This window comes from Cricetulus griseus, chromosome 3, assembly GCF_003668045.3.
Source record: "Cricetulus griseus strain 17A/GY chromosome 3, alternate assembly CriGri-PICRH-1.0, whole genome shotgun sequence".
NCBI lineage: Eukaryota > Metazoa > Chordata > Mammalia > Rodentia > Cricetidae > Cricetulus > Cricetulus griseus.
The window spans coordinates 36,987,939-37,003,843 of record NC_048596.1 but is presented as its reverse complement, the minus strand read 5'-3'; the positions used below and the strand labels follow the sequence as shown (position 1 = coordinate 37,003,843).

Genomic DNA, 15,905 nt, shown 5'->3' with positions numbered 1-15,905 from the left:
GCAGTGGAACCAATATTTATCCCTACTGCATGAACTGGCTTTTTGGAGCCCATTCCCTATGGAGGGTTACCTAGCTCAGTCTAGATACAGGGGAGAGGCGTAGGTCCTGCCTCAAATGAAGTGACAGACTTTGATCATTCCTCATGGGAGGCCTCGCCCTCTCTGAGGAGTGGTTTGAGGGTGGGATGGGGAGATAGACGGTGGAGGGAGTGGAAGGACCGGAGGGAGAGGTAACTGGGATTGGTATGTAAAATAAGATTGTTCCAGAACAGTCAAGGCTACACAGAGAAACCCTGTCTCGGGGAAAAAACAAACAAACAAACAAAAAAAACCCACACTAGACAACAAAAACCTAACTTATTCATAAGGTATTTGAATTAATCAACCAATATGAAGTGTTACTGAGAATAAATACGAAACAGGACTAATTTAAAGAAATAATTGCTAACCATGAAACGTGGAAAGGCCTTTTTGGAGATTTATTCAAGGGGTGATGAGGAAAAAGGCAGCTGGTGTGGCTGGGATATTGTGCTATTCATTTTTGGTTTTTGTTTGTTTTAGAGACAAGGTCTCACTATGCAGCCTTGACTGGCCTAGAACTCACTCTGTAGACCAGGCTGGCCTCAAACTCACAGAGATCTGTCTGCCTCTGCCTTTCAGAGTTGGAATTAAATGTGTGTGCCCCCACACTCAGCATGTTTGGCAAGTGCTCTATCACTGAGCTACATACACCCTTGGCCCTGAGACACCCATTTTAGAGGGTGCTTGTGTTGATTAAGGAGTTGGCACACGTGTAGCTCCTGTCCCTCAAGGAAGCTCTGTGGTATAATAGAAACATGCACGGCTTTGCTGGCTCAGCATCTACATCTAGACAGCATAACATTCAACAGGAGAGAAAAACACTTCTCACGGATACACAAGGGAAGCTAGGGCAAGACCTAAGACAGGAACTGAAACAGAGGCCATGGAAGGAATGCTGCTTCCTGGCTTGCTCCACATGGCTTGCTCAGCCTGCTTTTCATACAACCTGCCCAAGGGGTGTTAAAATTAATCAGAAAGGTATAATGGGCTGAACTGTGCCTCCAATTTCTTCCAGAAAATCCTAAGCCTCATTGCATTCTGAACAATACTGTATTTACACCAAGGGCCTTTAGAGAAGTGACTAAGGTTGGGGGGTGGGGTGGGGTGTTGTGTGTGTGTGTTTGTGTGCAAAGATGAGACCCAAATCCAGTGAGAATGAGGTTGGGGGGTGTCATAGCTCAATAGTACACAAAGCTCTTGGTTTGATTGCAAGCACCATAAAAAGAACAAGCCAGGTATAGGGTACCTCCCCACAAGTTGTTTTGAGAGGTCCCAAAGTTCCCTGCCCCCCAATACAGACTATCGTTATTGCTCTTGGTTGTCCACTAGAACCTATTTCTGAAGATTACACACACTTTGTACTGCTGGGGGTTATCGTAAATCAAACATGGTCACATGGTCCTTGGATAGGATGTCTCAATAGTAGCCCTTTGACTTCTTTGCTGTGGGGTTGCAGCAATCATTGATTCTAGCCACTAGATGGCAGTTGTATCCACTCCAGATCCAGTTGCTATAATCAAATGTCTCCAGACCCTGTAAAATGGTCTCTGCTAGTGTCTGGGGTGAAATTGTTCCCCTTCACGATCACCATTTTAGTGTAACTTTGAGCTAAAGAGTTATAGCAATCTTTTTTTTTTTTTTTACTTATTTCCAGGTTTGAGATAATTTTCATATTGCCCAAATCCCTTCAAATTGGATATTGCCCAAATCCCTTCAAACTTTTGTCTTACATGTATTTTTTGAGTCAGGGACTTGCTATGAAGCCCAGGCTGGCGTGGAATTCCCAATTCTCAAGCCCCCAGCTTCTGAGAGCTGGGATAATAGGCGTGTGCCTCCGTGACTGGCTCCGTATTTCATTTCTCTGAGTTTCCGTTTCCTCCCTGTCAGATAGAGTGAATGTCTCAGGGCTTTGCATGAAGATGGAATGAACAGCACATGAGAAACGGCAGTCATTAAGTGTAGGTCGCGTGCACGGTCAGGTGGCTGATCTTGATGTTATTTAAGGGGCACAGTCCTACACCTGTGAAAGTGGGGGACAGACAGCACTCTTCATATCTCTTCAGCTTGGCAGGCGGAGACTTCAGTCTGGGGCAGATGATGGAGAATCCAGGGCTCTGTAGCCGGGAGTGGTATTTGTCCCTAGGACAGGCATGGGGTGGTCTTGACCATCGCTGGTTGCCCTTCCCTTGGTAATCACTGAATGACAGCTGCTTCTCTTGACTCTGGGGCATGCTAGCTTCCATGCTATGAAGAGGAGGTCCAGGGGCTGAGGTGTCTGACCAAACATGGTGTCTTCCAACGTCCATGTGAACAAGTTTGGGCATGGATCTTCTTGCTCCAATGGCTGCAGCTGTGACTGACAGCTGAGTTATCGCAAGAACTAATGGTTTCCCGACACCAGGGAAAGACAGGGGAGCCAGCACAGCTTGCGGGAAGAGCACCTGGGACAGGATTTCGAAGAGGGCTCAGATCCTCAGAGGGTCCCTGTTCTTAGCATCTTCTGTTAATAATATAGATCACACTGGGTGAAGTGCTTTACAAAAACTCTCATTCAGTTCTTCTAACAATCATACTGAGGCCAGTATAGCCTCCGTTTCACAGACTCAAGCCCAGAGGCAAATTCCCTTGTCCTAATCCTCCAGTTAGCATGTCCCTGAGCTGGGACACAAACTTGGGTCTACCTGTCTTTTGCTATTTCCAGGAGAGGCTTGTGAAATACCAAGAACACTGAATTAGTCTGTTTGCTCCCCACTGCCACGATAAAACACAAGTCAAAATCAACTTGTGTGGAGGGGGATTATTTCACCCCACAGTCCCAATCTGGGTCCATCATCCAGGAAGTCAGGGATTGACTTCAAAGCAGGAATTGAAGCAGAGGCCTTGGAGGAGTGCAGCTTGCTGGCTTGCTCCTCTTGGCTTGCTCAGCCTGCTTTTTTATGCAACTCAGGACCACCCCCCACTGTGGGCTGGGCCCTTCTACATCAATCATTAACCCAAAAACAAAAACAGAAAAAAACGAAAACAACAGAACCCAGTTATCACAAGCACCCTTATCCAACCCTACAAGTCATTATAAATAGTGACCCCTGCTGAGCTGCTTGGCCCCAGGCCACAGTACTCTGTCTTCTTCACCCTCGGAAGGAAGGTCAGGCAATAACTACAGCCTCCTGGTTCCCAGGTTCCTGTCTTCTCATGCGGTTAGTATTCACATGTCTGGATTGTTTTTCTGTTTTGTAGGGGGCTCTGATCCTTGCAAATTACATTCCCAAACTCCTTTGCCAATTACCTTCAGAAAAGGTTCAGTCAAGGACAGACATTGTGGGAGGCTGAGGGTAGGGATGCGTAGGAAAAAAGGCTGGCTATTTCCCCTCTTTCTTGTTTTACTCCATCCCATTCAGATAGTATCTCTAGTAGTAATGGGGTTTCCTCTGTGGTCCTCCCCTCCACTGGACAAGCCTCGCTCCAGGGCTCTGAGAATACCCACTTTGCAGTGGTCTCTGACTGTAATGAAAGCAGTACAGCTTCCTGCTTTGTTTAGCTTTCACGAGTCTCCATTTTCACACACGGATCACTGATGAAGTGAAATCTCTGTATGAAATTTTCACCACAAATTGTCTTTCGGGATGGACTTCGTATGCTACCTATATGTGTAGTCTGGTCATCTTAAGTTTTTCTTCTTTTCATACCTTCAAACCGCAGGAGTCGTCTGCTTTCTGGTTTTAATCTCCATTCCTTTTCCTCACTCATATTTGCCTTTCCATCCCCCCCCTCCCACCCCGCCTCCCCCAATCCGGCTACCTAAACATCCTACAGATCCAGGCCCTGTGGTTGCTGAAGATACCAGTGAATAAGGTATCTAATCAACACGTTCTTGTGGAGTTTATAGTCTTGTGTGGGAAGGAGATAATTTAAAAGGTCTTACAGAGCCATGGAAGTGTTCCAAAGAGATAACCAAAAGTGTGGCCCTGTCTCAATTTGAGGGGTGATGAAGGTACACTTCCTTGAGACCCAAGAGGTCAGAAGTTGGTTAGGCAAAGGAGGGCAGTGAGGGAGAGCACAATGGCAGAGGAGACTGAATGAAGTGAGGACAATGACAGCTCTAAGTTGTGGTGGAGGAGAAGGTTTTCATTCGAGGTAGGAGGGAGAGTACTGCCAGAGGCATCTAGAAGAGACATGAGAAGAGAAAGAGAGAAGGGAGAGAGCAAAGAGAGAGGAAAGGGGGAGCCAAGAAAGAGAGAGTCAAGAGACCGTGTTGCTAAAAGGGCAGGGTTGTACTAGGGAAGAGAAACTGGGGAAAGGGAAGTGAACCCATGAGCTAGAGAAGATTAGGGTAGGGGTGTGGCGGGAAGAGCTGAGAGGAGGCCAGGTGCTGAGTGAGCCTAGAAGCCAGCCTCAGCTTTGATATGCTAATAGGCACCACTGTTAGCAGTTGGCCTGAGGTTCTTTGGAACCTGACAGGGACAACCTGAGTGGATTGTGAGGCTTGGTGAGGAAAGTGCCAGTGCTGGGGAGCCTAAAAGGCAGAACTAAGCTTGGCTATGGCAGCTGTAGCTCTTGAGCATAAAGGTGGCAACACCCTGTTTTCCTTGTGAAAATTCCAAGGTGACCATTCCACTACTAAGTCTCACAGGCAGGGTTTGGCTGTGGATCCCACAGTTTCATATGGTAACTTCTCAAATACCTTACTTGTCCTGGTTTCTGGAACTGCCGGTTGGGTACCACTGCCTGTTCCCTTTTGAACTTGCTGCTTGTCTGCTTCTCTTTCATCTTTGAGACAGCTGAGTGGAGGCCTCTCCTTAGTTCTTTGCTCCATCTGTTAGCTACAAGGCACTCTAGTGTACCCCTTAAGACCAAAATGCCAGCTCCAAGGATGCCAGCAAGAAGAACCTGACAGGGATCAAGCATGAATTACAAGCAAACTGCTAAGAGGAGGTCAAGGACCCCTGAGCCCTGGCAGAAAAACTAGGTGGCAGCCATCATCTCCCTGGAGGGCAAGCCTTTGTGTGCTGCCTCCAGCCCCTGCCTGGAGCATGGAGCATCCCCAGACCTGCTCTTGGGTGTTGTAGCCTGTAGCCTGTTCCTTTCCCTGCCAGGCAGGAGGGGCTAAGGGGTCCCAGCAGGGTATGGACAATCCCTTCATCCCAGTTGATAAATATTTCCCCCATCCCTTGGACTCTTCTCCCTCCATCCCTGATAGTTCTGGCCTTCCTAAACAGCTAATAGCCCCCCCACCCCACCTGGCTGGTTTTTGGATCTGCCAAAACATGGAATTTCTCCATGTAGCCCTGGCTGTCCTGGAACTTTGTAGACAAGGCTGGCCTTCAAACTCACAGAGATCCTTCTACTTCTGTCTCCGGAGTGCTGGGATTAAAGGTGTGCACCACCATTGACTAGCCCCAAACAGCTTTTGATGTTCCAATTTGCTCTTAGGGTGAAGCAGATCAGGCCTCACACCAGGCATCCAGTTTGGGGGGGGGTATATTATTTTTAAGGACACCTCTACTCCCCATCTTTATCCCATGCTGCCCACTGTAACAGCAATATTGACTGTGCTAGTCTGTTTAGTTCTCTGTGGAAATGGAACATGGTGGAAATTACCCTTCTTGTCTCACCTGCTGCCCTCCCTCCCTCCTGGCCACTCACGGAAGCAGGACCAGTAAGGGACCTTCAATTAAAACAAAACAAAAAGGGATACAACAAAAAAGGCTAATTAGCAGCAGCAAAACAATGTCAAACACACTGTGTAAGCCACTATAGTACAGGTCAGGCAAATGTGTTTACTGGCTATTCATGGCTCTAAACCTTGGCTGCACTGGAATAACCTGGGGAATTTTTATGAGTTCTGTAACCAAGTCACATGTCTTCCAGTTAAGTCTGCTTCCTAAGGTAGGACCAATCATCAGGATGGTGTCATCATCCCAGTGTGGCCACTGTGTACAGAAGGCTGAGAACCCTTGGGATTTCTGCACATGCGAGTTTGACCTCTGGGTCTATTCTAGGGTCTGTTTTGGCAGTAGGCTGTTGTGACAGCTTTGTTCCTTTTTGAGTGTCAATTGGCAGGTATAATGGTTTAACCAGAGGCTAAGTGGCCTGGGGACCCCTCTCAAGGAAAACCTGAGTACTCTAGAGTTTCTTTTGGGGCCCAAATGCTTCACCAGGAAGTGAAGTTGTTATGACAATGAAAGAAGACTTCTGCTGTTTCACTTTAGATGGCCGCAGATGCCCCTTTCAGATTTGTGTATCTGCAGCATCTCGTCTAGGGGTGATTCCTTGTTCAGCTACCTGGCTGCTCTGTATGTTCTATGAGCGATTATGGGACAGGAGAGTTGGGACTGGTGACTGAAACAAGGAATTAACATGAAAGGAGCCAATTTACAAAGAAGACTGATGTCCCTTTTGACCCAGGCTTTGTTGAAAGGACAGAGCATGTGGAAAATCCTTCAAACTATAAAAGGGAGGGACAGGTACTGTAATGGGCAACACACTGTGATCCAATGCTTGGGGGCTTTTTCTCAGCCACTACCTCATCATTTCTCTCAACTACTAGCCCCATCATCTTTCCATTCTTAGAGTGATTTCCTTTCCTAAAAATCTGCCTCTAGCTAGGCATGGGGCAAGTGATTTCAATCTCAGCAGCCAGAGACAGAGGTGGGTGGAGCTTGTGAGTTTGAAGCCAACCTAGACTACCTAGCAAGTTCCAGGCCAGCCAGGGACACACAGTATCCCTGCCTCAAAACAAACAAAAAACAAACAAGCAAAAATAAACATCACCCACCCCAATGCAAAACCCCAAACAGAGTCGTCTCTACTTATTTTTCTTTTTAAAAATATATTTACTCTGGGTGCTCGAGATGGCGCAGAGGTTAAGAGCACTAACTGCTCTGATAGAAGACCTAAGTTTGATTTCTAGCACCAACATGGCCACTTAGTCCTCAGTTGGTGGTGCTGTCTGGGGAGGCTGAGGAGGTGTGGTCTTGTTGAGGGAGGTGTGGTCTTGAGGGAGGTGTGGTCTTGTTGGAGGAGGTGTGGTCTTGTTGGAGGAGGTGTGGTCTTCTTGGAGGAGGTGTGGTCTTGATGGAGGAGGTGTGGTCTTGTTGGAGGCGGTGTGGCACTGGAGGTGGACTATGAGAGTGATGAAACTCCCACCATTCCTAGTTTGCTCTCTTTGCTTCTTAATTTTCAAGCCATAAGCTCTTAGCTCCCATCTCTAGCTGCCACGCCTGCCTACTGTGATGGTGATAGCCTCTTAATCCTATGGAACCGTGATCCCAACTAGACCCTTCCTTCTAGAAGTTGCTTTGGTCATGGTGTTTTATCATAATGTTAGAAAAGTAACTAAAATGTACCCATATGCATAAAGATAGTTAACATGTATTTTATTATTTATATATGCATATGTGTGTCTGTGTGAGTGAATACCACATGTGTGTGGATGCCTGCAGAATCCAGAAGAGGGTATTGGACCCCCAGAAGCTGGAGTGACTGAATTTGTGAGTTTCCTATTGCAGGTGCTGGAAATGGAACTCAGGTTCTGGAAAAAGCACTATGTGCTCTTAACCACTGAGCCATCTCTCCAATCTAAATTAAACTTTTAATTTGAGACCAAGTTTTTCTAAGTCGCATGGGCTGGCCTTGAGCTCACTCCTTGAACTCACTTGGTAGACCAGGCAGGGATGGAATTGGAATGCACCACTAGCCTCGCTTGCCTGAATGTCCCCCCCCCCACCACCCAAGAAAGGGTCTCACTATAGTTCTGGCTGTCCTAGGACTGACAGAGATCCACTTGCCTCTGCCTCCCAAGTGCTGGGATAATGGTATGCACTACCACACCTGTCCTGAATGTCTTATAGAAACCAGACTCAATGTAATCAATCCTGTATTCTTTATTTATATATGTATTTATTTATTAGACAGATCTTATAGTGTAACCCTGATTGGAACTCGCTATGTAGAGCAGGCTGGCCTTGAACTGACAGAGATATGCTTGCCTCTGCCTCTCACATGCTGGGATTAAAGAGGCACACCATCATGCCCCGCTATCACTTTTGTTACTTGAGACATTCCAAATTGACCTCACACTTGCTGTGTAGCCAAGGACGACATTGTAGCCCTGATCTTCCTGCCCCACTCTCCAAATGTCAGGATTACAGGCATGCATTGTCCTGTCCAGTCTATGTGGTGTTGGGAATCAGGTCCAGGACTTCCTGCATTCCAGGCAAGCATTCTCCTAGCTGGCCACATCCCCAGCCCCTCATGATCACTATTCATAAATTCTCTTATTGCTCTTTTCTCTCTACATCTCTGTCTCTTTGCTTTGCTCACAAAAAAGGAGTTGAGGTGACTGGAAGTGTCACTCAGTGGTAGAGTGCTTGCCTAGCATGGAATTGACCCTCAGAAACACACACATACACACACACACACACACACACACACACACACACACACACACAGTGTACGTATGCATGCATTTATGAAACATAAAGAAAGGATTAAAAGACTTTGGGGTTCAGAAGACAGAAACTACAGGAATTTGTTGGTTAGAAAAAATCACTATAAAACTATATGCAGAGCCCTCTGAGATACTGACTTTGATGACTCATTTACAAACATGCCCACATATCTCTGCTTAAGTTTCAAGTTGCCAAGGAGAAACTGCTTGGCTCACCTTGAGCCATGTCCCCCTGACCTTTTGACTTTGGTGTGCTTTACGGAGCTAGTAAATCCAAAAAGAGGAAGGCACAGCATCCAGAAAAGAGAAGGTCTGACAGAAGAGGGAGGTGGAGGGAATCCCTAGGGTGCTTCTGAACAGAGATCCCAGAATGGCAAGGGTAGAGAAGGCCCAGAAATCAGTCAGCCAGAATTGCAGCAGATCAGAAGTCTCTGGGCATGATTTCTCCAAGAAGTGGCTAACTGTCACTGTCAAAGAACTTTTTGTAGGTGCTTAAAATCTACTGACATATGACTTTAAGTGCAAGAGGATGACCTTGACAGTGGGTGTGGTGGGCCTTACCAATCAGGTCACAAAGGCCCCGTCCTCATGCCTGGATCAATGCCTCTATGAAAAGGACTGGGGAACTGGCTTTCATCTTGCCCTTCTGCTTTAGTCTGTCTTGGACTTCTCAAGCTCTAGAATCATAAGCAGGTTTCTGTTCTTTATAATTACCTAGTGTGTGCTATTCTGCTTCAGCAGCACAAAATCTATGAACCTAGAACAAATCATAATGCAAGATGGATTCCCAGCATCAACTTTGCTAGTAAAATTTCTACTTACACTGAGTGTGTGTAAATGGAGTTCTTTTTTTTTTTTAAGATCTTATTTATTTATTATGTATACAACATTCTGCTTCCATGTATTTCTGCACACCAGAAGAGGGCACCAGATCTCATAACAGATGGTTGTGAGCTACCATGTGGTTGCTGGGAATTGAACTCAGGACCTCTGGAAGAACAGTCAGTGCTCTTAATCTCTGAGCCATCTCTCCAGCCCCATAAATGGAGTTCTTAATTGATCTAAATAATAAAAACCAGGAGTTAGATATAGAGGAAAATGCTGAGAGATCAGAGAGAAGGAGCAAGCCACCACCACACCTTACCTCCTTAGCGTCTCAGCAGACAAGAGAGGTAGTTCCTGTTTCTCCCTGCTTATATCCTGTTTCTGCCCAGCTCACTTCCTGTCTGTCTGTACAGACCTCCAGACCTCTATGGTTAGCTAGTGGTAACCTCCATTCTCTGACCTTCAGACAGGCTTTATTTGTACAAGCAAGATATCACTACAAGTGTGAGTGTATAAATAAGTATAAGCTGATTCCAGACTATATTTATGAATTTTTATACTGTTTGTTTACAAGAAACACCCTGCTTTAACATTAAGTATTTTATTCTGAGCATCTCATTAGGAACATTTTTTCTGTAGCCGTGGTTACCGGACAGTGTAAATTCCTTGTTTACAGTATTCACTGCCCCATCTCCTGGCTTCATTTCCATGTGGGAAGTAGCACTCTTCCAACCCCATTGGCTTAAGGCATCACTGTCATTTGCTTTGGCCAAAGGAACATGAATGGAAAAGTAATTCATGCAAGTAGAATTGCTACATTCTTCCGTTGTTCTCCTTCCATTGACCTTACAGTGGCACACCTCAGGGCTGCTCCAGGTCCCCAGATAAAGACAACCCTCAGAGCTGAGCTGCATCATGCCCACATGTGTGAGTGAAAAGGAAAACTGTCCTGACTAAATTTATTGCAATTTTGGAGTTGTTGGTTACCATAGCACACCACAGTGGCTAATACACCAGTATATTTGGGAATGTCCACTGGATTTGCTGAGCAGAATCTACTGTTAGGTAGATCTTGTCTTAGAACTAGGAATTGCATTATTTCTTTTCTACCTGTCATGAGCTTTGTTTTCTTAGGATTCCAGAAAATCTATGCCAGGTGTAAATGAAAGCTTTTCTCTGTCTTGCCTGGTCCTACTGGACCTGTTTCTCTCCTGCCTGCTGGTCCCTGAAGCCACTTATTAAATAATCATTCTGAGGCTTAATATTAATTTTAATTGTTTGGCCAAGGACTTAGGTTTCTCACTGGCTAGCTCTACATATAAATTAACCCATCACTAATATTCTATATTTTACCATGAGGCTCCTGGCTTGTTACCTCACATCTTGCTTCCCTGGTAGCTATATGGTGTCTCCCTGATTCTACCTTCTTTCACTACATATCTCTGTTTGGATTTTCTGCCTGGCTCGATTCTGCCTGACCTTTGGACAAATCAGCTTTATTCATCAACCAATAAAACAACACATATTGGCAGCATACAGAAGGACAGCCACATCAGCCAGGTGTCTTAGTCAGTGTTCTATTGCTTTGAAGAGACTCCATGACCACAGCAACTCTTATAAAGGAAGGCATTTATAGTTGGGGCTGGCTTACAGTTTCAGAGGCATTAGACATGGTGCTAGAGAAGTAGCTGAGAGTTCTACATCCAGATTTGCAGGCAGCAGGAAGAAAGAGCTACTGGGCTTGGCTTGGGCTTTGAAATCTCAAAGCCCATTCCCAGGGACACACTTCCGTCAACAACAAGGCCATGCCTCCTAATCCTTTCAAATAGTGGCACTCTCTAAACATTTAAATATACGAGCTTATGTGGGGCTACTTTTATTTAAATCACAACACTGCAGCTATTTCTCTTAAAAAGCTTTACTTATTTAATAAGCAATCTATAAATGTGGGCTGAGGTTATAGTTTAGTGGTAGAGCACTTGCCTACTGTATGGAAAGTCCAAGGTTTCATCACCCAAATCCCCCAACACACACACACACACACACACACACACACACACACACACACACACACACAGACTATGTCACTGGAATCAATGTATGACCACAATTGAGAACAAAATATTTTATTTCTTTCAATAAAACTATAGTTTACAGTAGTATTTACTAAATAAATTATATAATTTCTCTTTTACAAGCAATAAACTAAATCACAAATATTTCAAAGACAATGTATATACACAACATAAGGCCTTTTATAAATAGCTTTGCTTTTCTCATTTCACTAGTAAACAGTGAAAAAAAATCTTTATAGAAGCTAGCTTTCTATAAAGTAAAGGCAGACTTATTATACTGATCTTTAAAGGAAACAGATTGAAACTTTCAATGACATGGGCTATGATTAAAATCTTTTAAACAAAGAGAGAGGATTTATATCTTAATTATCATTTTGCATGTATGGATTTTTAAAAAATATAGAAGCAGATTCCATATGTTGCTTATGTGTAATCACTATATGCATGCAAAACGAAACAATGCAAGAGCCTATAGGAAAATAGCACTTCCCAGTCCAGGAAGGTGATTGGCAATGGTATAGAAAAGCAGCTTAAGTATAGTTCATGCAGTTCTTCACAGTCAGCAAGCAACAGCAGTCACAGAACAGTGTGGGGTTTTTCATATCCACCTGCTGATCAGCCACGGACCAAAGCTCCCCTGACATCTCAGGAGCTTGAAGGTCCAGTTGATTCTCACTGTGTGTGTGCTGGAGCTCAGCCCAGTTCCTCTGGAGAATTCTGCAGTGGGAGAAGTTCTCTCCCACAGCTGTGCTCAGGTTCCATCCATGTGCTTAGGTGGCTACTACTTTCATTTACTGAGGGAAAAATAGAGAGAGAGGGGAAAAAAAGCAGATGTGAGACTCACTTTTAATATCAGTTTGGAACTCCTGCCTATAAGCGGGACCTTATGTTGTTATTTCTCCCAGTAACTTGCACCTGGAAAAGCATGTATTAGGTTTGGGATTTTCTTAGAATACCATATGCTTCTTTGGGGGCTTGTGATGTGTTAATTACCCATGGTTCATAAAGATCAAGTCCCAGTCACACCATAGCACTGATGCTGGGGGCCTTAGGACAAAGCGATGTCAAGAGCCACTCTGCCTTCTCAGGGCACAGGGCTCAGGAAGTGTGCTCTGGTACATGAGCCCTAAAGCCAAACAGTACAACTTGAACACAGTCCTGAACTCACATGTTGCTCTTTTCCAAACAAATATCCTCATGGCCAGTAGTAAAACAAGCCATCAGATGTCTAACTGTCCACCTCTCTCTGCCTGGAAGCCCTGCCTCTCCTTCTCATGCCTAGTTATTGGTCATTCAGCTCTTTATTGGACCAACCAGGTGTTTTAAGCAGGCAAACCAACACAGCTTCACCGAATTAAATAAATGCAACATGTTTTTGTATCCCTAAACAAACATTCCACAGCATAAACGAATGTAACACATCCTTAGTTAATATTACACAACACAGACCACTTGCTTCCACCAAACCCCAAAGCTAAGAATGCCATCAGACAGCATTAGATACAGAAAGAGATACCACTATGCTTTGCTGTGACCCATCTCTCTGATGTCACCCCAATGTATTTTAAAAGTGACCTGATTTATAACATTCTTTCTTCTGTTACCATAGAAACTTGGGAATGTCGCTGTTCTTGAAGGATTTGCACACTTTGGATGAAGACATCCATTTGGGTCTAATCTGGTAGAATGTCACTGACAGAACTCTTGAGTGTTGGCCAAACCTTGCGACTTGTCAGGCTGCCTGCCAACCCTCAGTGCTCCATCAAAGAGCCCCATTCCTGCAGCAGGTAGATGGCAGAGAAGCTGCCTTCATTTCCCACATCTCAGAGGACAGGTTGGGAGACCAAGGCCTCTCATTTCAAATCTGTTGTACAGCAGCTGTTAGTACACAGACTGCTGCTTCATTATTTGTTTCCAAAGGCAGGGAGATGATGGAGAGCATCAATGATTTATGAGTCCTGGTAATTCTACAGGGGACTTCTGGTACCAGAGTGAGCCCCACTGTCATTTCATCAGCTTGTAAACCAAGGTCATTCAGACTACTGGTAAGGAAAGCCTTTAAAGCTGGGCGTTTGTTGATACTTTGCTACAGTTGCTGTCTGCGGTGCTGCGCTGCTGAGTGTTGACTTAAACCACTAATGGGCGCCTTTCAAAGAGACTCAAGGGGAACTTGTTTTGATGGATGAGTAGGGCGTGCATGGATCTCAAGGGAGATGAGCCTCTCCTCTCTCCTGTGCACAGTTCTAACTGTAGCCTCCAGGCCAACCAGAAAGGTGGCAGATGCTGGGCCTGTGATGTGAGCTGCCTTTGATACCTGAAGACTGCTGCCTTCTCAACTGACATGCACAATGTTGGAAGGATAAGGTCAAGTGCAGAAATTATATATTGAACCCCATACTCACTCTTCATTAGGTTTCAATACAGAGTCTTCACTATCCCCATGTGCAGAGCTGCCTTCTTACCAGTAGGTGGCAGCAGAGGGTTTCTCGAAAGGAGGGGCATCAATCAGTGGGCAGTCATTCATAGGGTTTACTTTCTAATTCAGAGGAAAGGTGCATTTGATTCAAATCAGATCTTAGGAAGGGGGTCTTAGGAGTGACACAGTTCTCCTTTACAGGAGACTGACAGGGTGCTCAGAGCTGAAGGGCCCTGGAAATACCAATGCTTGGGTCCACCCCCAGGGAATTAGTTTGAAATATACTGCACACCCTAAGACAAGCCTTTTCACACAGCCATTTATCCAACACCATTTTGTGAAGAATCCAAAATAACCTGGAAACATCTCCCCAACCTCCTAGCTGTTAGCCAAGGAAGAGGATAGACAGAAGGAGGTCTGTGTGTCAGTCTGTGGTGGGCTGAATGGATGGCCCTGAAAATTACTGTCTACTTGTGACCTTAGAAACTGATCTTACCTGGGGTCTTCTCATACATAAGAAGTTAAGGTCACACTAGATTAGAGGAGACCATAATTCAATGACCAAAAAGAAGAGAAGACACAGAAGGTTACAAGGAAGTCTGGGTGACCCTGGAGTTGAGGAGGAGAGCACTGTGCAGGTTTAAGAATGGCAGGAAACATGCTGGATGTGGTGGCGCATGCCTTTAATTCCAGCACTCGGGAGGCAGAGACAGGCAGATCACTGAGTTCAAGGCCAGTGATCTCGCCTGGTCTACAAAGCGAGCTCTAGGACAGCCAGGACTATACAGAGAAACCGTCAATTGAAAAACCAGGAAAAAAAAATGCCAGGAAATATGTGAAGCCAGCAGAGGCTGCAAGCACAGGTAGACATCTTTTCTCAGCACCTTCACTGGGAGCAAGACACTGTGGGAAATTTTCATTCAGACCCTTGACTTCTAGGAGATGACACATTTGTGTTGCTTAAGCCACATAGTTTGTAGCAATTCCTTACAGCAGGAGATTAATATAGGCAGACACAAAGAGGGAAGCCAGGCCCTCAGGCTCCCTCTCTAGACCCCTCCTCATGCATTACCACACACGGTCACTTTTGTTATATATATATATATATATATATATATATATATATATATATTTGCCTCATCTAACTTTTATTCAACTGGGAACAGTTGGCAACATGGCTGCTTATCTTCTTGCAGTCTGAGCTGGAGAAGGGAAACCGAGGCAGGTAAATAGATGGGAGACATGGAGGAATTCAGGGAGAGATGAGGAAGAGGGCAGAAGGGTAGGGCAGGATGCATGCACAGGTGGATTCTGGGAGGCACACCCCCCCTCACAGAGGCACTCTCTGGCCTGACTTGGTGGCTGCAGGATCATCAAGGAAAGACCACAGGTCTTTGACACATTTCAGTCCTTCCTGTCATAAGGCAGCTGTCAGGAGGTCCCAGGACCCTGCCTCCGGGGCTCACTGGCACTGAGCCAGGGCAGTTTTGATGGCGGTCACCAGTTTCCGAAACTTGCTTTCTGTATCTACATAACCATCACCTCTCTTCTTGGAGTGAACCAACTTCCCGGTTACTGTCACTTCAAAGAACCCGGTGACCTGGGGAGTCCCCTCGCCACAGATGTTCAGGCATCCGGGGAATACATGTTCTAGCTTCTCCTTGAGCTGGAGATACTTAGGCTTGTAGCCTCAAGCTCCACAATACACGACTCAAACATTGAGGGCCGTTGCTACAGATCGCATCCCTGCACGGCGCGAGGACACGACCCACCTATATTTTAAAAATATATTTTCTATGTATATGTATTTGCCTGCATGTATATCTGTGCATGATATGCAGGTCTGGTGCCAGGAGAGGGCACTGGATCCCCTAGAACTGGAGTTACAACAGACCACGTGGATGCTGGGAATTGAACCCCCTTCATTTAGAAGAGCAGCCAGTGCTCTTAACCACTAAGCCATCTCTCCAGCCCCTGTTTTTTTATTATAAGGATGGTCCTTAAGCACCCTCTGTTGGAACCTGGCTCTTACACTTCAGAGACCAGGGAGGAAATCTAT

General features: G+C 45.4%; 1 pseudogene; it reads right to left on the bottom strand.

Annotated features, from left to right (window-relative positions):
* Positions 1–15,289: 15,289 nt before the first annotated feature.
* Positions 15,290–15,590, bottom strand: LOC100755052 (annotated as a pseudogene).
* Between the last annotated feature and the right edge of the window lie 315 nt (positions 15,591–15,905).